General features: G+C 36.0%; 1 protein-coding gene and 1 long non-coding RNA gene across 3 annotated transcripts in view; one reads left to right on the top strand and one right to left on the bottom strand.

Annotated features, from left to right (window-relative positions):
• CCSER1 (coiled-coil serine rich protein 1) overlaps positions 1-19,373 on the bottom strand; it is an 843,785-nt gene that overhangs the window by 306,190 nt on the left and 518,222 nt on the right. The window lies entirely within an intron of this gene.
• The window catches only part of LOC125923682 (uncharacterized), a 1,073,698-nt gene continuing 1,059,141 nt past the window's right edge, over positions 4,817-19,373 (top strand). Inside the window, exon 1 of the long non-coding RNA XR_007458132.1 lies at positions 4,817-4,863. This is a non-coding gene — a long non-coding RNA (uncharacterized LOC125923682). The remainder of the gene's footprint in view (positions 4,864-19,373) is intronic.

The raw sequence follows: 19,373 nt of genomic DNA, 5'->3' as shown, positions 1-19,373 counted from the left end.
TCATACAAATCACAGTTAATTGTGTTTGCATTGCTAATACTTCTCTTTCCAAGTCTGTTGACACCTCCGTAGTGTTTTCTTTCATATTTAAGTAGGCACTTTGGCCATTTATATGAGAATCCAGTAGTAAACAGAATATATTCATTTTTCTTGTTTTTAAGGTAACTGCAGAAGTGCTGACAACATGAAAGACAAGGCTTTTCCAGCTTTTCAGCATCTGCCAGATTAAGGTGCTAATGAAATCAAGCTAATAGGTTTCAGTCATTTGAATCTAAATTTAACAAGTATTTACTGACTATTGTGTAAAATACACTGTGAGATGAGATGGCAAATTACAGAAAGAACACAACAATGCGACATATGGGGGTGGGATGCATAAAGAAGATATGGAAAAATAAACATATGCCAATAACTATGCTAACAGTAGAATGAGTTCTACAAAAATCTCAGAGATATGTTTGAAATAGACTATTTGTCCACCAGTATCCAATACCTCTTCTACCCAGCAAGACAAACTTGATGTTATTTTGGGATAGCAGTGTTTGTGTTAGGTAGAACCTAGATAGGAGCCAGGAAGGAAGGCCCTGAGGCAGTGTTCCAAGTCCTTGAGGAAGGAATGACAGGTATGAGCTGAAGGCAAGGACTGTGATAGATAGGTTACAGGTTAAAAACCTGGAGCCACAGCATCCTGACCTTGTGACTTCTAAGACCTTAGGGCTAACAGACCGAGAGCCACAGAAGCAGAGCCTGCAGCTCTCCTCTTCCACCCCTGCCCCAGGATAACCCCTAGCCTCATTATAATACATTTTCATTAGGGTTATACCCCCTTTTATGGAGGAAGGCTGACAGTTCAGACAGAAACCTTGGAGGGTCAAAAACTCCCCTTTTGAACCTGGGGAAGGAGTTTCCCAAATGACTGGAGGAGGCACCACCCCACTGTACTCACAGGTCTTCCCAGCCCAGAGAGGCAACAAACATCCAATCCCAAAACAACCCATGGCCAGTTCACCTCAACTGCTCTCCCACCTTGGGATTGTACTTTTGCTTTAATAAATTGCTTTGTGCTTGCTACTTTCCTTCTTTATTCCTGTGTGGATTCCCACATAAATCTCCTGGGGAATCCAAGGACCGAGACCTCCATTCACACAATGCAGACTCTGGCACTGGCAACATTTCTAATTAAAAGATTACATTTTTCCAGCTTTCTTTTCAGTGAGGTTGGCCAATCACACATAAGCAGAAATGCTGTGTGGTGTCTCTAAGGGGCTCCTCATTCTGAAGCCAACTCAACTAGCAAGAGTGTCTCTTTTCTCCTTCCCCATTTTCTCCCTACTACTACCTGAAACACTTGTGAAGAAATGAACTCCACCAAACTATGAAGTAGCCTTTAATACAGTAGCTGGAGATAAGAAAAGCAGAGCAGAATGATATAATAGGAGTTAGGGTCCCACACACTTCTAGGAACAGCCCTATTACCCACTCTGTGCTGCCATCCCCAGACCGATTTTCTGTAAGAATAAATACAATAGAATTTAAATCACTGTGATGAGGGAGCCAAAGGCAAGCTGAGGCCAAAGCACAAGCTAAACCCCCCCCCCCCCCCAGGGGTGGGATATGTGTGACATTCCTCAGGCACTTCTGGCTGCCCAAGAACAAAGGAAAGGACAGAAAACAAAGGGTTAACTGAGAGAGATCACAGTCATGCAGGAAGTTAGTCACCACCATTTTACAAATGCTCTAGTAAATTACAAGAAAAAGATGATCTTATCAATACCCTAACCTCTAGACCCATAGATTCAGTTTCCTGGAGCCCTAACATCATCCTCCCCTCCACAGTGATGTGGGGAACAAAGGCAAGAAAAAAAAAATGTAAATAACATCACATTTCTTTATAATCTGTAGCCCATTGACAAATACTTGAGGCAAATAAGAGTATAACATTCCTCCAGGAACTCCATTAATGCTTTGCTTGAGTGAAAAATAGCTCAAAAATAGCAAGGCCTCCATTACTCCATTATCTTAAGAGTCCTCTTTAGCATATGAAGGTCCTTTTGGAAACCTCCCTTTTTCCTTATCACCCTACCCTCCCAACTCCATGGTAAATAATCAGTCACTCTTCACAACTCCAGTGCAACTCTTCCTGCCTAAGGGTCCTGTCACCATGCTTTAATAAAACCACCTTTTTGTACCAAAGGCGTCTTAAAAATTCTTTCTTGGCCATTGGCTCTGGACCCCCAACACCACTCCAAAACCACAACTGCTTTCTGTTTTCTGGTTTTTGTTTTGTTTTGCAGCTGAACACCGTTTCTAACTAAAAGTACCAAAAATGTTACCAAGATTTTCAAGTCAGAAAAAAATTAGATGTAGTCAAGGGAAAAATACACAACAGTGTTAAATAACCTCACCAAATGGGTTACATCAGATTAAAACACTCGACTCTTTCTTTTTTTCTGGACTACAGGTTGCATCTTGAACTATACAAGTTCAAGATGTCTGGCTAATTGTCTGGCTAATTGTCTGGCTAATTCTAGGTCATCTAGAATCTAGGTCTAGATTCAATTTATTGATATTTTGGTTAGATAATTCAGTATAATAGAAAGTCATATTATCATTTCTGTTAATATAAACAATGAAAATAAACCCTCACTCTGCATATCATACATATATACACATACACATTTAGGTATATGGGCATGTCATATACACATAAACATATGAATGAAAAACATACAACATGAAACAGCAATACCTTTTTCATTTAACAAATATTTAATAAATAGGTATTCTGTGCTAGTCATTGTTGCATGAACTGAGGGAACAACAGAGAACAGGTTTCTGTCCATGCTGAGCTTCTATTTCACTGAGCAAAACTGATTTTAAATATACATATAAAATGCCATGCCAGATGACAAAGGTTTTGTGCAATGAAAAATAATAAATGCCATGAAGAAAAACAAAGTAGGAAGAGGAGCTGGAATATGAAAGCTTTTTTAGGAAGGGTTGTAGAAGGTTCTTCTTATGAGCTAACAGAGGTACAGATTCTTAAATTCAATGACAGAATGATCCATATGGTAATCTACAGAATGAAAGATAGAAACAAAAGATAAAGTTAGTACATGTGTCCTGAGAAAGGAGAGAAAACTTGGCCAGTTTGAGAAACAACATGAAGGTCAGCTTGGCCAAATCCAGAAATGATATGCAAAAGAAATCAGAGATGAGATCGGAGATCTACCATGGGCTAGAACACATAAGGCTCACAGGCCTTGGAAAGTAGTTTCACTTTAACCTTGTGTTTTAACCTTGGGACACTACTGGAGCATTTTAAGCAGAGGAATGACATAATCTAATTTATCTTTTATAAAGAAAATTCTGGTTTCTATGTGGAAAATGGATTATAGGTGACACAAGAATGGAAACAGGAAGACCAGTAAGAAATAGGTGGGATAGCCTAGGTGAGAGATGATGGTGGTGATGGTAGTGTAAGTGCAAGAAATGGACAAATTTGGGATATATTTACGTATTTTCAAGGCAGAAGTAACTTGCTAAGGATGCAATGGGTGTGGGAAAGAATGAGAAGAATCAAGAATAAAATTCTATTCTTTCTTTCGTTCCCTCATCACCCCTCCCCCACTAGCTTTGGCCTGAGCAATGAAGGAGTCAAAACTACTTATTGAAATTGTGAAGGAGATATGGAGACCCAGAGATGAATAGATTTGGGACAGTAACATGGATAAAATGGACTAAGAGTAAAAAGTTCTTATGTTTTTGTTTATTGGGTGATTCCTGGTAGATATGCAAGTAGAGATACAGAGCAGGTATTTGTATATAAGAGTTTGCAACTCAGAGAAGTCTGTGATTGAAGTAAAAAAAAAAAAAATTGGAGGCATCAGGTCATAGATGGTATGAGATCAATCAGGTAGTGAGTGTCTAGAGCAAAGAAAGTCAGCAGTGGGGGAGGACTGTGAACTAAGACAACATAGTATTTACATCTTTACATATTAGTTAATGTCATTTCAGATTAATTTCCAAAGCTTTCACCTCCTAGGATTAAAACTCCTCCTAATATCTGAAAAATGACTCACCAGAAATTAGAGTATTCTTAAAAAAAAAAAAAAGTTAAGCATTAATATGCTGATCCAGATGTAGACTAACACATTACTTTAGGCCCATATTTATCTAAACCCCTAAAAGCAATCTAGATAAAGTTAGAGAGAAAACAGTCTCCTCTCTTATGAATTCAGAAGATAATAGTTTCCTTAAATCCCAAGGTAATATGAGTCATAAATCATTCTACAGAAGCAGAGGTGTTAACTGCATTTGAGAAAGAACTATAGGCTATTTAGATTTATTTAAAGTATTTACCATAGTTCATGTTAATAAAAATTATGATAATAAGCTCTTCTATGATACTGAATTACCTAGTCAAAACATCCTTTGAGTGGTCATAAAAGGTACTCTGATCTAGTCCCCATCTTCAACCAATTAATACAAGTGATAGACAATTGCATATAGCTCAAGGTACAATATTGAAAATAGCATGGTAGCTTCAAGCATAGGTTTTGAAACCAGTATGGCTCTGCCATTTATTAGAGATGTATTAGAAATATTAGGGGCGCCTGGGTGGCTCAGTCGGTTAAGCGTCAGACTTCGGCTCAGGTCCTGATCTTGCGGTCCATGAGTTCGAGCCTCGCGTTGGGCTCTGTGCTGACAGCTCAGAGCCTGGAGCCTGTTTCAGATTCTGTCTCCCTCTCTCTGACCCTCCCCCATTCATGCTCTGTCTCTCTCTGTCTCAAAAATAAATGAACATTAAAAAAAAGGGGCGCCTGGGTGGCTCAGTCGGTTGAGCGTCTGACTTCGGCTCAGGTCATGATCTCACGGTCGTGAGTTTGAGCCCCGCGTCGGGCTCTGTGCTGACAGCTCAGAGCCTGGAGCCTGTTTCGGATTCTGTGTCTCCCTCTCTCTCTCTGACCCTCCCCCATTCATGCTCTGTCTCTCTCTGTCTCAAAAATAAAGGTTAAAAAAAAATTAAAAAAAAAAATTACACATATTAAAGGCTCTAGACGATTCCTTAGGAAAAATGGGATTCAAAATGCCCAGCCTAATTTATGGAGTTTTTCCTGAGAAAAATATATGTAAACATTTTAAAATCTGTCTAGCCCATTAGAAGCACTCACCAAATTAAATCCTCTACTATGATTACCTTTTAGATAAACCATGAGTTTAAAGAGGCTTTGTGGGGGCGCCTGGGTGGCTCAGTCGGTTAAGCGTCCGGCTTCGGCTCAGGTCATGATCTCACGGTCCGTGGGTTCAAGCCCCGCGACGGGCTCTGTGCTGACAGCTCAGAGCCTGGAGCCTGTTTCAGATTCTGTGTCTCCCTCTCTCTGTGACCCTCCCCCGTTCATGCTCTGTCTCTCTCTGTCTCAAAAATAAATTAAAAAAACGTTAAAAAAAATAAATAAAGAGGCTTTGTGGTTTAGCAGAGCGACATTCTAAACAGATGACTTCTGAGCAAACATTTGAGCATACCCCATTTTAAAATCACGTGTAAATATGCTAGGATTTTGTGTTAATAACTTTTAGTGTGGTCTTAAATATTATGTCTTATACTTTTTAATTAAAAAATACTAGGTTATCTGCCTTGTAAATGTTGAAGTCTAAAATGTAAATAAAGACATAAAATAATGCTTTGTTATTCAGAAAGAGGAACACATAGCTTAAAATGAATTCAACAATAATAATAAAAAATATATATAACCTCAATTTAAAACAGATCACTCAAAATGAATATATTATGTAAAAATGCCAACACCTAGCAAAAAATTGAAAATACAATCTCATGAGTCAATAATCCAATAAGACAAATTCAAATACTTTAACAACTATCTAATATCCTACTAACTACCATTAATCTTTGTACATATTTTTGGCATTGGTTCCTTAAATCACTATTTATATTATTGTTTCTCTATTTTTTCCCCTCAAGGAGTTCTTGAGAAGAATATAAACACCATATGTTACATAGTGTTAGGATAAGATTATAATTACTTACTCAAGGCAACAGGTAATTTAAATCTGAATAAATGTAAAGCTATTTTAAAGGCAGCTGTTAACAGTTAAACTGTTTTTACCACATAAAAGTGTATTAAATTATGTAGCTAATAACCTAATTATACAACATGAATACACTGAAAAACTGAATTTTGTATACATTAATAAATTTCATTCTATATTTGTCACTAAAGCTTTAAAACTAACTTATAAAACTGCAAAGTAATGATATTATACCATGTGGCTTATGGAAATGTGTCTTACTTTTTATATGTGTACTTTATATTCATCTCTTAGAGACAATTTGAACAACATATGAATCTTTCTATATACTTGTCTGAGTTTATGTACCAATATTTTTAGAACTGCATTGAAGCTTTCATCAAATCTTGGCATGCACTAAATTAAGTAGTGTTAAAACCAGTTAGTTCCAGAATATTTACCATTATATAGAAATGATTATTCATGAAGTTCTGATTCTTTCCTAGTAGATTGCTTTATTAAGACATATTTCAAAGAAAAGACAACTTCAATTTTTTTTTTTAAACTGGCTCTCTCTTTAAGCATTAATGAACAAAGAAAGAAGAAAGTTAAAACCAAATTCATAATGTTAACTGCCATTTGGTCCTGAGAAACTAAGTAAATATCAGCTCTTACCCTTTACCAATATTCACATAAAATCAAGTATTTATTATTTGTTACATTTTATAACCATGTATGCAGTATTTAGCTTGGTTTTAACACAGACTTTAAGTTCTTTAAAAATGAATATGAAAACTCTACATTAATAAATATGTATAGCTAAATAGATAATTATATGTATATATTTTAAGCAGATGGTAGAGAAGAAAGTACATTTTAAGCTAAGAAATCCATGTAAAATCTAAGCACCTCGAGAGTAGACAGCAACAAGAAAAGGAAACTGGAAAGCAGATGGACACAAGAAATCTGAAATCTGAGCCAGCAGCGCACATCCCCACCCCCAAACAAACCAACCTCCTGGTATTGTGGGACCACAGAAAAGCTATATAACTGTTAGAATGAGAACGAAGACAGATCTGACAACCAGAGGATTGGCTGAAAGTATTCCACATAGCCAGGCAACTTCTCCTCCCATCCCATCCTTTTTCTTCAGAAAGGAAATTAGAGGAATTAAAGTAACATCAGGCACAATTATTGAAGGCAGCGCCATAGTGAAAACAAATAGATTAAAAGGGATAGGTGTTTTTCCAAAGAAGACATGCAGATAACCAACAGGTACATGAAAAGATGCTCAGTATCATTAACCAGGGAAATGCAGCTCAAAACTACAATGAGGTATCACCTTACACCTGACAGAATGGCTATTATCAAAAAGAAAGAAAAAAATAACAAGTGTTGGTGAGGATGTGGAGAAAAGGGAACCCTTTTGCACTGTTGCTGGGCATGTAAACTGGTAAGGCCACTGTGGAAAACAGTACAGAGGTTCCTTAACAAAATTAAAAACAGAGCTACCACATCATCCAGCAATTCCACTTCTGGGAATTTACCCCCACCCCCCTCCAAGAAAACATTAAGTCATAAATACATTTGCACCCCCCATGTTCATTGCAGCACTATTTACAATAGCCAAGATACAGAAACAACCTAAGTCCATCAATGGATGAATGGATAAATAAGATTTCACACACACACACACACACACACGCACACACGCACACACATGTATACACATATACTCACACACATAATAAAGTATTATTCAGACGTAAAAAAGAATGAAATCTATTTGTGATAACACGGATGGACCCCAAGGGCATTATGCTAAGTGAAATAAGTCAGACAGAGAAAGGCAAATACTCTATGGTCTTTCTTGTGGAATGTAAAAAACAAAGAACAAAAATAAAACAAAGAACAAAAAGCCCCCAAACAAACAAAAAACTAAACTTGTAGACACAGAGGACAGATACAGAAGTCAGAGGCAGAGGGTAATGGGTGGGAGAAATGGGTGAAGGTGTCAAAAGATTAAAAAAAATGAAATAAAATAAAACAATATAATCAATGTCAAAATTAAAAAAAAATCTGTTGGGAAAACTAGATAAATATTGTCTTATCTCACACTTCTCAGAAAACCTTATTTTTTCTAACCATAAGTACCTCAAACCACACATTCAACTGCCAATTCTCAAATCCTTATTTTCTCATTCTCTCTCTCTCTTAAAAAAATAATAAAATAAAAATCTACATATTTATTCCTGAAAACCCCATATCCCATTCTCTTTTCCCTTTCATGCTTTTGCTCTGGCAGCATACCCTATCCTTCCAGGAAGGAATCTTTTTGGCATTTTGTCCGTATCTATCCAAGAATAGTGTGCTGATCTTCCAAGAAATTAGATAAATTATCAAATGCCCTATAATAAAATTCCTTCCCTCAAAACTAGTTAAAGCAAATTAAATTCTTGGATCTATGAAAACTGACCACCAATCCATGTGGCATTCCATCCAGGATTGCAAATATGGTTCCGAATTATAAGGTCTATTAATTAGAGAAATACATAATCTTAGTGGGATTATGATCCCAAATGATAACAAACCTAAAGAATTGAGGGATGCTTTCTTGTACGCTGTCTTATTTCCCTTCCCTTCCCTTCCCTTCCCTTCCCTTCCCTTCCCTTTCCCTCTTCACTTCTCTTTTCTTCTTTTCCCTCCTCTTCTCTGTATTTCTACCTCCATTTCTATTTTTATCTCTCTTCAGTTATATAAAACCAATGAACAATAGAATCATGCTTAAAATAAAAACACTGTAGATTTTCTTTAAAAAAAATTATTGCTTATTTATTTTTGAGACAGAGAAGAGCATGAGGGGTAGGGTCAGAGAGAGAGGGAGACACAGACTCTGAAATAGGCTCCGGGCTCTGAGCTGTCAGCACAAAGCATGACGCGGGGCTCAAACTCACAGACCGTGAGATCATGACCTGAGCTGAAGTCGGAAGCTCAACCGACTTGAGCCACCCAGGTACCCCAAATCAATGTAGACTTTCTGTAGTACTATAGTTAAAGGCAGTCTTTTAGAATAAAAACAAACAAAAAAACAAAACAAAACTGAATTAGAGTTCCAACTGAGCTATTTACCAACACTATGTCCTCTAGTCCAGTTCATAACTGCTCTGAGCTTCAATTTCTTTGTCTGTAAGTTGAGACAATAAATCACCTCAGTGTTTACTGAGGATTAATACTCTAAAGAAGTAGACAGCACTCAAGATCTCCAACCTGGAGTAATGAGTCGATATCTGAATTTTCTAGCATTTGGCTGTGGAAAAACCTCAGGAAAGGTATATTATAAACCCAAATGGGCAAGTGGCAGGAATGCAGTGGTCTCTTAGACCCTGTTATCAGATAAACACCAGCTAAACAGAAGCCACAAGACGAGATCCTGACAAACAAAGACAAAAGAATACTGAATTCCCTTCCATCAAGTTAGACTCGTAACAGATAATCTTAGAGTTGTATGGAAAACTATTCTTAGAGTTGTACAGAAAAAGAGGATAAGCTACAAAAAATTTGGTAGCCTCATACTATATGTATAGCTTGATAGGCTTTGTTAGATATTTTAGATTATTGATGGTTAATTTAGTAAAATGATTAACCTAATTTTCACAATTAAAAAATTAATGTTTATTTATTTTTGAAAGAGAGAGAGAGAGAGAGACATCATGAGCAGCGTAGGATCAGAGAGAGACAGAGACACAGAATCCGAAGCAGGCTCCAGGCTCTGAGCTGTCAGCACAGAGCCTGACTTGGGGCTCAAGCACACAAACCCTGAGATCATGACTTGAGTCAAAGTCAGATGCTTAACTGACTGAACCACCCAGGCGATCCAGTGATTACTTTAATTTTAACAGGATAAAACAATTGAGAAGGAATTTGGTGTTAATTGAAAGGTTTTTTTCACCATTTGTTTAATAACTCGCTCATTTCATCTATTATAATTGGCATATACTGATTCTATACTAGGCACTGAAATGTGGAATATAAAGAATATAAATATGGTATCTGCATTTATAAACATCTACTTCTATTGGGAAAGAATTGGATGTAGTGTGAGAAAGATTTGACAGGCCATTGCTGGTTTTTAAGATGGAAGGAAGGAATGAGCCAAGGAATGCAGGCAAAGTTTAGAATCTCAAAAGAGCAAGTAAAAGCACTAGCTCCTGGAGCTTCCAGAAAGAAGCCAACTCTCCGAGAACTCTTTGATGTCAGTTCAGGGAGACCTAGTTTTGATTTCTGAGTTCCAAAACTATAGCATACTAAATGTTCATTTTTTTTTTTTTTTTAGTTTGTGTTGTTATAGCAGCGATATTAAACCAATACACTGTAACTTTTTAATAAATAATGATTAGATAAATACAAATGAATGGATCTTTTGGTATATGATAGCCTAGATCTCCTATAAACTCTATTATTTCAATATGAGTACAAGCAATTTTCACTTATTTGGGGGCATGTATAGATGTAGGGAATCAGTGATACCGTATGATAGGAAAGTTCTTATTTCTTGTAATTTACACTTGATTAGTACCATTTGATATTCTAGGAATTGGCCAATTTCAGATAAAGTTCAGAACCCATTCTATGGAAATCCAGCTCAGAAAACATCAACATTTCTTCATTTTGTATCTTACTATCTACTCAACTTGCTATGGTCTGTATATTTGTATCCCTCCAAACTTCATATGTTAAAATCCTAACACACTAACGTGGTAATATTAGAAGGGGGGAATGTTTGGGAGGTGATTAGGTCATGAAGTCAGAGCCCTCATGAATGCAAAGTATGCCCTGATAACAGATTTCCCAGAGAGCTCCCCTGCCCCTTCTACCATGTGAGGTTATAGTGAAAAGACAAAAAGATGGCTGTCTAGGAAGTGGGTCCTCATCAGACATTAAATCTACTGGTGCTTTGCTCTTGAATTTGCCAATCTCCAGAACTGTGAGAATTAAACTTCTGTTGTTCATAAGCTTCCCAGTTTATGATATTTTGTTAGAGCAGGCCAAACAGACCAAGATACAACTCTTGCTTACCTCCTGTACTTCAATGCCTACTGAAGTAGTCTAAGTTCTTTATAAAACATATAATGTCCTTCATACCAAACAACTTTGTCATTACCACATGGGAAACAACACTACTGATGATTTACAATTTCTAGACCCTCAGGGCCTAGCTTGAGACCTTAGCTCTTACTTCTCTCTTAGCTCAGATTGCATGACACTTCCCTATTCTCAACTCCATCTTTGCACTTGTGAAATACTTTGCACTTTTCCAAGTCATGTCCCCATACAAACAGCACTATGATTTTCTGTAGCTGTCTCTAGCCAGAATAAAATATTTCTGCTCCAAGACCTTTGCATAAGCTTTTACACATAGCGGCATCTCAATGAATGGTATTAATTGTTCTGAATGACTCATCACATTCAGGAACGTAACAAAAATAGTGATAGATGACAAAAATAGTGACAGATAATATTACCAAGTGACTAAGGCCCATAAGAAAGAGCAGGAAAGAGAAGGAGAGAAATGGATAATGTTAATAAGAGGACAGACCGCTGTCAGCTTTATTCCTGTGGGTATTATTTCCAGAAAGTATGACCAATTTCTCTAAACCCACTAAGCCACCCAGGGGCTGACCAATTTCTCTTTATCATGGTGTGGCAACTGGCATGGCTCCATTTTTCTACTTGGCTCTGTTGCCAAAGGTTCTATTGCCTTGCAAAGACACTTAAGGGAAAAAAGTGAGCTTAATTCCTCTACCCTTAATTTTGCTTCGACAATTCTGTTCAGCTTTTTAAAAACTTTCAGGCTCAAATACTGTTGCCAAATTCTTTCTTGTTCAGCAGGACCTAACTGCTCTAAATTAACCTTTATTCTTAATAAGAAATATGTGCAAAAATATTCTAATCTAACAGGTTTAGCCAACTTCATAAGTGTTTGTCACAGCTCCTGACATAAGGATTTCCTATTAGATTTACCTGAGTAAAACAGATTACCTGCGAAAAAGGACATGTCTAATACAGATATAAGCTGACTGCTGATAATGCAGGGACTTAAAAGAAAGCAGACCATTTTCTTAGCTGAGAATCTGACATCAACAGTACTCAGAATATTCAAATTGCATCTATCCTCCCAATTATTGCTATTAAGCTGCTGATTAGAGTCTAATACATCCATCTGGCGATTGTTTACCTTCCGGTTTTCTGTGCTATGAAGCAGCCACTATCCAAAGGGATACAAGTACATTTCTATGCAAACACATAGCACCTCTTCCATTTCTCTTTGGAATGCATTTTAAGGTGATGTTCATAAATTTCTCTATGCTATTAAGAATATTTTTACTATAGCAAGAGTAAACAGAATTTTCTGATTTTTCATATTTATCCAACTTTAAATTTGTGTCACCAATATTTTGCCTGCAAAATTACTATACATAAGTTATGCAAAATTATTTATATGTAGTATGAAAACTGTACTGAAGAAATGCTCAATCTGTGATATAAAAACCTCAAAACAGAGTTTTTGCTTATTTTACTCATGTTATTGCATCTATCAGCATGGCTACTTAACACCTCTATATAGTATAATTAAAACAATGGATGAACAATGTCTTAAAAAAACATTTTAAGTCTAATATTCTCCAATTTCATGTAGTTACCAAAGATAATGCAACCATTTCTAAATTATTTGATGTACAGTAGAATTCATTACACTTAATTCCATGTACATTTGACAGTCGCAATTGCCCATTTATATGATTCAACTTCTAAAATTTGTTTGTTAAACAAGTAGACAATTCCACAGTAGAGCAGATGAAAGTACTTGCTAGATAAACTAAACTCATTTTGTCCACTTTTGATAGCTTCTCATATTCAGGGTCCGTCTCAAATGGGCATATTAATAATGAATCATAGTCTCTGAATTTTATCTTGATTGCTAACTCCTTAAAGAAAAAATGTGTTACAGCATACTTCACACTTACAGGTAAACTCTGAAGTAATGCTAGAGATTATATATAAAAACAACAAATATAAGTATTTATGATCCAGTGTATATAGGAAATGGTAATAGTTGGGCTAAGAAATAAACACTGCATGTGCTATAAATGAGATCAGTTGCTTAAGTTATCATTGATAATGATGCCATTATCCTAAATACAGTGTTTATCTTAAGCTAATTCCAAATCTGATATCTGCATCAGATGTAAAAAGAGATTGTTTTAATACTGGTGTGCACAGCAATGATTGCCACCTCTGCTATTATCTTACATTAAGATTTTCTACATACTCAGGACCAATAGGTGCTGAAGAAAACAGCACCAACCACATGTTGACTTCAACTGTTTCTAAACAAAATTGTCCTGGCATCTTGCTGGCAAAGAGAACAAATGTTTCAGGGATGCCAATCTTCTCTGAGGTGGATTCCCAAACCAAAGTTGAACTTATAATGACTCAGTTTTTTTTTTCTTCAGTATTTATTTTGAAGAGAGAGAGAGAGAGAGACAGAGCACAAGCAGGGGAGGGGCAATGAGAGAGCGAGACACAGAATCCGAAGCAGGCTCCATGCTCATGAACTGTGAGGTGACCTGAGCCAAAGTCCAATGCTTGACTGACTGAGCCACCCAGACACCCTAAGCTTCTTAAAATTTATTTTCTTTCCAGAAATAGAAGGTCATTTTTTATTTTTCAAACCTTCAAGGCTTTTACTGGCTTTAGGATTTTCCCACAGTAGTTCAACATCTTTTTTTAATGTGCAAAGGAATCCAGAAATATCTTCGCATGTTCTGCACCTGAATTCTATCCTGCCATGTTCTAAATTCAGACTTTTTCCTATAAAATTCCTACTCTTGCAAGTTATGAAATACAATCCAAATCTATGTATCTTGTAGTTTTCTGAAGTTCTGTTTAACTCAACGGTATAGAAAGTGGATCTTTGAATTCAATTATCCAAGATCACCTTTAACAGATGCTCAGTAGATCTTGTCCACTAAGTACATCAAAGGAATTCTTTGACTAGAGTAAGCAGAGTAAAGCCCAGTGCTCTGAAAGAAGGCATTAACAACAACAACAACAACAACAACAAAAGTCTTATATCAGTACAACTTGGAGAACTCAAAAAATCTAAGGCACCAATAACTCAGTGAGATTTAAATTAAAGAAATAAAATGGATGTGTGAGCTGGAGATGGAGTGGGACGTATGTCATGGATTTTAGCATGTATTAATGTTGACAAGTTCTGTATCTTGTACATGACTTCCTGAAATCATCTGGACAGTGTGTGAGCAAGATCTGGACAGCAATATGAAGCCAGTATGCAACATAAAATTATTTGCTTATTTTTTTCCATTAAAATCTTTTTCCCTGAGGTTTAGTATGTCTGAGAGATAATGCATATCTTTTAACACAAATTAGACAAAATTTGTTTTGGCTTTAATTTATGTAAAAATAATTTTCTTTATCAGAATATAAAATTACCATTTTTCTTACTATTAGAGCATTCATCCTGTATTAGTAATACGGTCTTCAAAAGCCAAATAATAGGTATAATAGTCATTTAAAATGCATCTGGACAGAACTTGAAGGAAAAAAGTTAACACAAAATAATATGTGTACAGTATATTTATATAATATAATGTAGAGAGTATTGTTTGGTAGTTGTTATTTCAATTTAAATTTTACTGTCAGTATTTATAATCAGGAATTCAGTAACTATTTCTCTAACACCATGATTCTTTGATATTCTCAACCATAATATTTTAAGGACTCTAAGTTTATTCAAATATGGAGACAATTGAGTAAAGTTCCCAATTTAATGGAAATTAAAATAGCATTGGAAAATATATTCAAAGAAGTACACTGGTGAATATATTTAAACATTTAAGGAAATCTCCTATTTCCTTCTACATTTCCTCAATCCCAAACTCCTTACACCTGACTGAGAATTTAACAGAGCTGAAAACTGATACATAAAAGACTGACACACATCATTTTATTCAGTGTAATTGATTAAAATTGCTATACATTTTTGGCATTCTCCTTCAAGAGATACAGTTTATTTTCCCTTCACTTAAGTCAAGTTGGCCCTGTATGCAAAAAACAGTTAACATAGCAGTCTTTATTCTGTTTATCTGTTATGGGGTGAATTGTGTCTTCCTGAAATTCCTATGTTGAACTTCCAATTCCCAGTACCTCAGAACATAACCATATTTGGAGATAAGGTCTTTAAAGAGATGATTAAGTTAAAATGAGGCCATTTGGATGAGACCTAATTCAATACGGCTGCTGTCACTATAAGAAGACAAGGGATACCAAGGAAGTGCATCGACAGAGAAAAGGCCATATGAAAACATAATGAGTGAAGGCCATCTGCAAACCAAGGAGAGAGCCTAACCTAAAACCAACCCTACCAGCACCTTGACCTTAAAATCCAGCCTTCAACGACACCCAAAAAACAAATAATTAAAACATCGACAGAAGACATGAACAGACATTTCTCCAAAGGGGACATACAGATGGCCAAGAGACACATGAAAAGATGTTCATCATCACTTACCATCAGGGAAATGCAAATATAAACTACAGTAAACATTATACCTGTCAGAACAGCTAAAATCAATAATACAAGAAACAACAGGAGAGGATGAGGAGAAAAAAGAACACTCTTGCACTGTTGATGGGAGTTCAAATTGGTGCAGCCACTGTGGAAAACAGTATGGAGGTCTTCAAGAAGTTAAAAACAGAATTACCTTATGATCCAGCAATTACATTATTGGGCATTTTCCTAAAGAATACAAAAGCACTAATTCAAAGGAATACATGCACCCCTATGATTATAGCAGCATTATATACAACAGCCATGATATGGAAGTGGCCCAAGTGTCTATGTATACATATATATATGTGTATATAAATATATATATATATATATGTGTGTGTGTGTGTACATATATATGTGTGTATATATATGTATACACATAAATATATGTGTATGTGTATGTGTGTATATATACACATACACATATATATACACACATACACATATTACTCAGCCATAAAAAAAGAATGAAATCTTGCCATTCGCAGTGATATGGATGGACCTAGAGAGCATAATGCTGAGCAAAATAAGCCAGAGAAAGACAAAAACCATATGATTTCACTGATATGTGGAACTTAAGAAACAAAACAAATGAGCAAGAGGGGGAAAAAGAGTGACAAACCAAGAAACATACTCTTAATTATAGATGACAAACTGATGGTTAACAGAGGAGACTTGGGTGGGAGGTTGGGTTAAACAGGTGATGGGTATTAAGGAGTGCACTTGTTGTGATGAGCACCAGGTGATACATGGACGTGCTGAATCACTAAAACCTCACACTATGTTGGCTAACAGAAATTAAAATAAAAACTTACAAAGAAATAAAATTATCACCTTCAGAGCTGTGAGAAAATATATTAAAAATTATTTTATCCACATAATTGTGGTATTTAGTTATGGCAGCCCTAGCAAACTAATATGCTATCCTTAGAAAGATTTACTTTCAAGGTTGGCCACTGGTTGGCTTCTGAGCACCTGACTGGTAACCAGCACCCCATATTGATATCAAACTTTCCATAATTAATAAGAGTGCCTGTTATATGCCTGAAAGTAACACTGCAAGTCAATTATACTTCAATAATAAAAAGAGTAATAAGAGTGGCTCACTGTGCCTAAGTAATTTATATAAACAATATTGTTAACGCTTAACACCTGATTTCTTTCTAGAAGTTTAGACTTTCTGCTCTAGGTACAGGGTTCCTATGTGAGTCTTTGGAGGCTGAATTGCTAGTGGGCTTTATTGGGTAGAACTATCACATACATTGCTGGGAGAAATGTGTGTGTGCTCTTTATGACGACATACTGGATTCTGTGAGTCCTTTTTTTTTTTTTTTAATGTTTATTTTTGAGAGAGAGGGAGAGAGAAAGAGATAGCAAGGGAGGGGCAGAAAGAGAGGGAGAAACAGGATCTGAAGCAGGCTCCAGGCTCTGAGCTGTCAGCACACAGCCCTTTGTGGGGTTTGAATCCACGAACCACGAGATCATGACCTGAGCCAAAGTTGGACGCTTAACCGGCTGAGCCACCCAGGTGCTCCTGAATTCTGAGTCCTTCTAATAAACATCTGAATGCTGGGGTAGCTTCAGGGACCACTGACACACCATGTGACTGCTTAACCAAAAGAAAGATGTGGAGGTAAAGCGGTATGTATCTTTGTCTTTTCCATAATTGGCCTGGCAGCTTCCACTTCTTAGAACATTCACTATGGGGGAAGTCAGCTTTCATGTAATCTAACTAATCTAAAATATTGTGGGGAAATGCTGTGAGAAAACTCAAGTTAATCCATAAGGAGTCATCTTGGGTATCTACTCCACTTGAGCCTTCAGATAACTCCATTATCCACTTACTTCTTACTGTACCCACTTGTAAAACCTCAAATAAGAACTGTCTAGGTAAGTTTAGTCAACCCGGAAAATCATAAACAGCAATAAGAAATTATTATTTTAGGCTGCCAACTTTTGAATGGTTTATTACACAGAAATAGATAACTAAAAATAAAGAGAAAGAAAGAAAGAAAGAAAGAAAGAAAGAAAGAAAGAAAAATCATTTTATTTTTAAGTTATCAAAAATAATGGCTTAAAACATGCACATTAATAATAGGTCTCTTAAAATTTATTACCATTAGGAAAACATTTGGTGCTATTTTTTGTATTTAAAATTATTACTATATCATAAGCACATTCCTTAAATATATAATCACAGCGTGATTTTGTCTTCAAAATTTATCAGCTATCCTTTGGAAAAAAAGTTTTTTTTCCTGCTTATTTCTTCCACTAAACATCAAGGAATCATATTTCTGTCCCACAACTATTGATCTTAGAATCTACCTCAAATTATAAGTCTAGCTTTACTTGTATGGTTTTCAGTTATCTGGAAGAAAAATAAAGATTACTAGAAATTAGTATTCCCTAAAAGATAGAATATTAGCCACGGTAAAAGTGACATTATTTGCCATCTCTTATTTAATCCATCTGCCTTACTACTAAGGCAGTTACTAACATAATTAAACCAAAACAATAAACAAATAAGATTTCATTAATCTTTACATTATGATATCTACTTATTTGAAACATCAGAAAAAGCAAAATAAATAAAACTAGAGTGATGTAGAGAAAATAGAATCAGGGATAATATTTGACATTGATCTTTTTTGATATCTATACCATTAAATCCTGCAGATTCACATTTAAAACATGTCCAAAATCCCACCAGTGCTTATTACCCTCTCAACTTTTACTCCAGTTTAATCTGCCATCATCTCTCACCTACAGGGGCGTTGACGTCCTTCTACCATATCTCCAAAGTCAAAGTAATAGTTTTAAAATAAAGTCTAACTCTGCCATTCCTTTTTTTGCAAACACTTTAATGGTTTCCCATCTCATGTAAAGCAAGACCTTGAGTCTTTACTGTAGCCTACAAGGCCTTACATGATCTGGTTTCTCTCTGACTTGATCCCTTACTATTTGCCCCCTCAGTCACTCTGCTCCAACCACATGGCCCTCTTATTGATCCTGAAAAGGCCAAGAGTTCCACTGCATAGCTTTTGCACTGTTCTCAAGCCTCTTCCCATAGACAAGTGGTACTCCCTTTCTTCCTTATGGTCTCTGCTAAAATATTCCCGAATCAGAATGGCCTTCTTGGACCATTCATTTTGAAACAGTATCATACTTTAGAGTTACTTTCTATTCTCCAAACCCTGCTTTATTCTTCATCATAGTATTTAACATCCCTATCTGACACATTATATATTTATTTTTTTATTGTCTATCCCTCCTCACTAGAACCCAAATACCATGAAAGCAGGAATTTAGTCTGTGTTATCTGCATTGAAATACCAGTGCCTACAATATTATCAAGCACAACTCAGTAAATTGATTCACGAAGGAAGGAAGGAAGGAAGGAAGGAAGGAAGGAAGGAAGGAAGGAATCCATGACACAATAAAAAAAATTAGCAGAAATTCAGAATATACCATTTGGGGCTATTTTTGGGACATGAAAAAAAAGTAATTTCCAGCAATAAGAGAGGCCATTATACTCACTCAATGAGAAACAACAGCAATAAACACACACAATCCCAAATATACAAGATATACAACAGATGACGTTGGGAAGGTCATGCCACTATCTGACTCCTCCTTCCTGGAGTCTCCAAATGTGTTCTTTTCCATTATGTTATCAGACAAAATAAACTGGCCTACTTGGTATACT

The sequence above is a fragment of the Panthera uncia genome, chromosome B1, assembly GCF_023721935.1.
Source record: "Panthera uncia isolate 11264 chromosome B1, Puncia_PCG_1.0, whole genome shotgun sequence".
NCBI lineage: Eukaryota > Metazoa > Chordata > Mammalia > Carnivora > Felidae > Panthera > Panthera uncia.
This window is presented reverse-complemented; position numbering and strand designations above follow the sequence as displayed.